Source organism: Eptesicus fuscus, chromosome 11 (assembly GCF_027574615.1).
Source record: "Eptesicus fuscus isolate TK198812 chromosome 11, DD_ASM_mEF_20220401, whole genome shotgun sequence".
Classification (NCBI taxonomy): domain Eukaryota; kingdom Metazoa; phylum Chordata; class Mammalia; order Chiroptera; family Vespertilionidae; genus Eptesicus; species Eptesicus fuscus.
This window is the reverse complement of record NC_072483.1, coordinates 73,342,024-73,348,811: the sequence shown is the minus strand read 5'-3', so window position 1 is coordinate 73,348,811 and position 6,788 is coordinate 73,342,024. Positions and strand designations below refer to the sequence as shown.

Genomic DNA, 6,788 nt, shown 5'->3' with positions numbered 1-6,788 from the left:
AATTCTTATTGTTGTCCCAAGAGTTTCTAGGAGAGCAGCAAGGGTCCCCTGAAAAGGCAGACTCCCGCTGCTGTTTACCCTCCCATGCAGACCTCTGGTGCCTGCAGAAAGAGAGAGAGAGAGAGAGAGAGAGAGAGAGAGAGAGAGAGAGAGAGAGAGAGAGAGATCCCAAAGCACTTAGACCCTGGGCTTAATCATCACACCCCAGTTACCCTGGAGCAGAGCTTAACAGACTATCCCATGATCCACAATGTGTTCCAAGTATTCTGGTCTAAATTCTGGTCTTCCTCACTTTCTCATGCTTAACTGGAAATCCCAAACTCATCACAGGCTGGAACTCTGTATTCTGCACTTGTGTAAAGCCTGGTAATTGGCATGGACCTCAGGCTTTGAGTGACGCCTCCCTTTCTAGTTTGGATCCAAATCTTGCCTCTCTCTTCCAACTTGACAGGTTTCCACTTTGTCTTGCCCTCAGGACTCCTGGTAACCACACAAACCCAGACTAGACTGTCCAGCTCCCTGGCATGAAGCTGCCTCAGTTCAGTGACCCAGACCTGGCTAGTTTTGATGATTACTTACAATTCTTCAGTAACTCTCATTTCCTACAGAATAAATGTAGTGTGACTTCCCCATGGTGTGCTCTAGCCACTGCTGTGTCTCCACTCTGTCTTCATCTCTTGCTGCCTGCCCTCTTATCCCTACTAAACAGCTCCCAGGTCCTCAGAAATGCCATCCTCTTCGATACCTCCAGGCCTCTGCACAGGTTGGCCCCTCTGCCCAGATCTCTATCCCTCCTCCTTTGGTTCATTTCTGCTTCCTTCAGATTGCAGTTCTAGGTTTTCCAGGAGAAACCCTCCTCTAACTTCCGCAGGCCTGTCTGGGTGCTTCACCCACAGCACCATGTTCTCCCTCTCTCAAAGCCCTTGTCACAAGTGCTACTGACAAAGTTTCTATCTTCCTAACTAGACCATATACTTTAAGAAACTGTGTTCATCACAGCCAGTTGGCTTGAGGGTCAATTCCTCCCAGTGATGCCAACAGCAATCAAGGCTCAATTACAATAAAACTGTGCAAACAGCCCACACAGGAGCATGCCTAGAGTGCCTAGCTCAAGTGACTGGGGAGGCTAAGCCAGTGGACCACAAGGTGAGAAATATGAGTGACACTTGAACTGAGAATGACCCTTGGCCAGTTACCCACAGTAAGAAAATGGAGATCTTAGTCCTACAACCACATAAGAACTGTTCCTGCCAGTAATCTAAATGGGCTTGGAAGCAGATTCTCCCCCAGAACCTCCTGATGAGAACATAGCTCAATTGACATCTTGATATTTTTCAACCTTTGAGACCCTCAACAAAGGACATAGGTAAATTGTATTGGACCCTTGGAAACTGTGAGATAATAAATTTGTGTTGTTTACAGTTGTAAAAAAAAGAAAGAAAGAAAGAAAGAAAGAAAGAAAGAAAGAAAGAAAGAAAGAAAGAAAGAAAGAAAAGAAGGAAGAAAAAGAAAAGAAAAGAAACCATGTTCAACTCACATTCCCAGAAATCACCAAGGTACTTAAGTACACATAATAGAGACTCAAATATTTGAAGTATGCTAGGCCTTTTCTGTGATGTGAAAATATAACAGTGAACACAACAGGCTTGCCATCACACAGCTCACATTCTGAAGACAAAAAACAAGTGAATAAACATAAATGCAATTGGAATTTTTAAGAGGGACATAAAGAAAAGAACCAGGGGGCTGTCCTAGAGCATACTGGGAGAGGTGAAGCTAGAACACCTACTCTAGACATTGAGTGGTCAAGGAAGGCCTCTCTGAGAAGCTGACCTTGAGCAACGATCTGAAGCATGAAAAAGAGCCAGTGGTGCAAACACTGGGGAAGTGAAGTCTCTAGGCAGGAAAAAGCCTGGTATATTCTAGGAATGCCAGAAGGCTAGGATGGCTGAGCAAAGAGGGAAAATAGCATATTCTTCATACTATCACACCCACAGCATCAGAGGCTTAGACCACAGCCACTTTATCACCTGTGAGATGAGTCACTGTGGAGAAATGGTTTTCTTCCCTCCACTGGGAAAGATGCTTGGTAACAGAGGAGTTCCACACACCATTGCCTTTTCTGCAAAACATTTCAAAGCCCTGGGGCCCTGCCTTTCAAGCTCAAATTCTAGTGCAGTGAGGTAAATCTGTTCCTATTTTTAAATTTAATTTTTAATTAATTAAAAGGAATCAACAAAGGAACAAAAATGAGTTTATTGGTGGGGATTTTTACCTGGTTGGGGAAAGATTTGTATGGAAAAAAAAAGAGGACTTGTCCTTTCAACTAGCCAATCAGGATGTATCTTTTTGAGAAGATGAACTCTGAAGGTGTCCCTGAGATAAGTAGACTTCTATTCAAAGATTAGGAGTAAGGGCTTCCCTTAGGGTCAGAGCACACCCACTTTATTCCAAGGCCAAGTTTACACCTATGCACGCTAGATCTGGAATGTGCCCTGTTATCTGTTTCTGGTTTGGCTTCACCCTATTCTTGACCCAGAACAATCCCCAAGATAGATTGACTGTGAATAACTGTGGATGACAGCAGGGACGCTGAGCCAAGAACTGTTTACATGTCCTTCTGAACAACCTGTTCTTTCGTTCCACCATCAGAATCAGAGCTTTCTCCCTCTGTTCCCCTCCTCCTCCGGCTCTCAGAGATGGTCCACATTCCTAGCTTAGGCAATGCATTCTTGCTGCCCTGACACATACCATCAGAGTGGGCCAAGCAGACCATTGAGAGAGCCAACCTATCCACCCAACACTTGGCTTTGGCTGAGGGCATCAAGCCAGGTCATGGTGTCATAGCAGCTAAGGTCCCTTGATAAGCTGCATTGGCTCAACACTTAAAATGGATTGTGGCATTGTTAATGAAGTTGATGGGGGTTACATCAGACTATATCCCTCCAAAGCCCAAATTGAATGACTTGTAATTAAGACAAGCCTGGTGGTTCATTCTCCCCTCACTGTGGAGGCAGCTGCTAGATTTAAATTTGGAATGGGTTTCAATGGGGATAAGGTTGTTGGTTACAAGATGCACCATAAAGAATTAGAACTTTTGGGTATGAAAGGTCTCAGGAAGCTCATGGGTTCAATTCCATCATTGCTAAATCACCACTGATTCTGAATCATTTTGAACCAATATTAATGCCTTCCATGAACAGAATTCATTCATTCATTTATTCATCCATTCATTCAAAAGGTGTAGTATATTACACCTCCTGAGTATCATGCACTGTGCTAGATATGCAAGTAATGAGATGAATGAGATATGTTCCCTTCCTTCAAAGAGTTCCATAAGGGGCAATGCATATCTTTATTTTTCTTGAGAAAATTCCTGAAAGACCACTATATGAATTTTCCAAAGTCAATAACTACCAAAAGTCATCGTGAGCTATAATACTAAGTACCCTTTCTGCATGGACAGTGGTGATAATGCTCGTGGCTGACCACCTTGGATTACTAAGTCATGTTAAATCAGGCAAATGTTTTTCCTCCTCCACAATGTTTCATGTGTCATAGGCAATTAGTAGTTTGACAAATAGAATTAAATAGAGCTACAGTCTCTGCAGTCTCCATGTGACATTACTTTATTATGGTTACTTACTATAATATTATTAATGACTAAATTTGAGTGCTCACTATGTACTAGGAATAGTTCTAAGTGCACTATATGCATATCTAATTTAATCATAGCAACCCCAAGATGTAAATATTGTTGTTCTGTTTTTATCCTGACTTCATAGATGCAGAAACTGTGGCTTGGATTGACTTGTGTACCTGTTGTCTGCTGGGCTTTCTAGGGGCTCCATCTGAGAACTGCTGACCTGGTTCAAGCTCCTCCCCTTATGAAGCCCATTCATCCAAGCTTTATTGCTTCCAATCAGTGGCTACATTGCTTTGCCAAGTGGTGGCCACAAACACACAGGCCCCAAATTGTGAGGTCATTTAGTCATTGAACAAATATTATATTGTATTCCCACCTAATGAGAATACAGTGATGAAACAGATGCAGGCTCTGCCCTCAGGAAGCTTCCAATCTGCTAAAGTAAATTAGAAAAATGAACAGAAATAAGGGAAAACCAGGAGTAGGCACTGAACCCACTGGGTTGCCTGATGCCAGCAGAGGATTTGGGCTGACACTGGCCCTTCAGGTCCCCTATTTCAAGGTCCCACACCTGTACCCATAGGCCCTGGCTCTTATTATGGCTCAGACCTTGGAACGGTGTCATCCTGTGGCCCAGGACCCTGAAGCCCATCTCACTCTACCAGCATGCAGGTCATCAGCATCATTATGGCAAGACAGTGTCAAAAATTTACTCTTTGCAGCTCAGTGTAAAACACCCAAATGAATGGCTAGGAGAGGCCTGAAGAACGACTGCTTGAATCTCATAAAGAATCAGTAAAAAGAGAAACAAGAAAGCATTAACCTGAATAACCAAAAATTGAGCAATAAGGAACTGGAGGAGAATTATGGTTCAAGTGAAATGAGTCTTTCCAGCATGAGAACTGCATAACTCTTGGCTCAAGAAAATGCCAGAACCTCAGGTCTCTCAAAGAAACATCATAAATTAGCAAGTTCCACCTTAGTAATCCAAGGTGGTTGCAAAGGTTCTTCATCCTTCAGTCTTCCCTGGGCTGGGTTGCATTTGGGATTTAGTACTCCAGTGATAAGTATATATTTGGGTTCTGTGCTTGTTCTGCTTGTGAGAATCTTTGTTTATTACCAAGAGATGAAAAGCACCAATATCATGATCAGATTCAATAAATTATTTCTCTCCAAACTCTTATCATCTGAGATGCAAAAGAGAATACAATCCCTGCAGAGCAGTTAAAGGCCAGGAACATAATGGAGATTAAAAGGAAAGACCAAATTCCTAGGGGTGTCATGTGGCTGGCTTCTCAGGGAGTAGAGTAGATAATTTATCTCCTACTGGGAAGTCTAAGTCCCAATCCTGCTCCTGTGATTTTACTCATGGTAATATCCTTGAAACAAAAATCACTGATTTCTCTCCTACAATCCATTAAAAAGGCACAGCAACTAACATGGTCACCAACACCAGCAATGACACCATCACTGGATAGATTGCCTCAATGGCTTCAAGAAGGACGTCTGTAATAGTGTCAACAATAAAAAAAAAAAAAAGGAAATGAAAAGATACCCATTGCCATTTGTTTGTATTATGGTAGGAGTTGTTGCTTCACCAGCATATTTTTCTTTATCATCAGTATCCATTAGTATGTCCTGGACTCTACTATCTTCCTCCTTGACATTATTGTGGCCCATGTACCTCCAGATCATTATCACTGACACTCATTAATGACAAGAAATGGATGGCCAAGAAGAACAGCCTGGTGAAGAACCTGAAGCAATGGAGACCCTCAGTCAGTCCAAGTGACAAAATTGACACTTGGACTCACAACAGAACCCATCTGTGGCTTTACCATCAGCTCTACATAGCTGACACACATGAAGAAGAGACAAACTAATTCTTGGCCTGAAGCTCTGGAATCTGGGCCTCCTTATTTAAGATAATAACACTGTATAATCAAGTTGAGTTCAAACAAGGACAGGAAAGTGTTCCCATCATTGAGAAAGTTGTGGTTGGAGATGCCTCCGGAAATGCCCTTGGAAATTCTCAGAGATCATTTTGGGTGATGTGATAAAAATTAGGAAATGAAACTTCAAAGTGTTTGAAATCCCTTTTGATTCTACCAGCAACTTTCAGCACCCCATACATGAGATGGATGACATCAATGACAAGTGCTTCCTCATGACCATGAGATCTTAGAGAAGTGTAGCACCATCTTTACCAATGTCCTGGAACAAGCAACCTGACAAGGGCTCGGGTAAGGCCTTCAATACAGTGTACATGGCTAGGTGGCTTAAAGGAGCCACATTCTGGGTTTCTATCATTCTACTTGCCAGCAATTGAGTTTCCAGAAACCTATTCATTGAACAGATACCATGACCTTTCTCACCTCCAACTTCTGCTTTGTGAGTTCTTATCAATGATTGATCCTCTTCAGTCCACTGTGCCAGAGTGCTGTTATGTTTACAGGTAGTTGTCCCTCCACAGCCAAAGCTATTGCCAAGAGTGTAGGTATCATTTCAGCCAACAATGAGGCAATAGAAGACATTTTAAAATGCCTCAACACTACTATGGAGCAAGTTAACAAATAGGCTGCTAAAGCCACTATAGTGACCAGTATGGAGCTGAAGGACACAAGTTAGGAACACTTGAATGATCTCTTAACCAACCACTCAGAAATCATCCTTGCTCAGACATCTCCCCAGCAGATGTCTGATGGGCTCTCAAAGGCAGGATTCAGATGTTGCTGTGACAAAGCATGGAATTAACCATTATCCAGCTCTAAAGAAGGCACATATTGGGGTTGCCATGAGGTACACAGTTTCTGATGCAGCCAAAAATGTAAGCACATAAATAACATCTGCTTATGGGGGAAAGTAGAGGAGAAATCAAGATGGTGGCATAGGTAAACACCTGAACTTTCTGCCTCCCACAACCACTTCAAAACTACAACTAAAAGACAAAATGGACATCATCCAGAACCACAGGAAGGCTGGCTGAGTGGAAATTCTACAACTAGAAGGAAAGTGAAAAGCACACTGAAACTCAGAGGCGCTGCGGAAGTAAAGTGCAGAGGTACTGAGGCGCACGCGGAAAGGGCTGGCAACTGAGTACTCGGCTGGCTTTTTCAATCCGCAGGGAGACACAGCTCCTGAC

The 6,788-nt window shown here is 42.8% G+C and overlaps 1 pseudogene; it reads left to right on the top strand.

Moving 5' to 3' along the window:
- The first annotated feature begins 5,373 nt into the window (after positions 1-5,373).
- On the top strand, positions 5,374-6,075 carry LOC114232852 (potassium-transporting ATPase alpha chain 2-like; annotated as a pseudogene).
- The last annotated feature ends 713 nt before the right edge of the window (positions 6,076-6,788 follow it).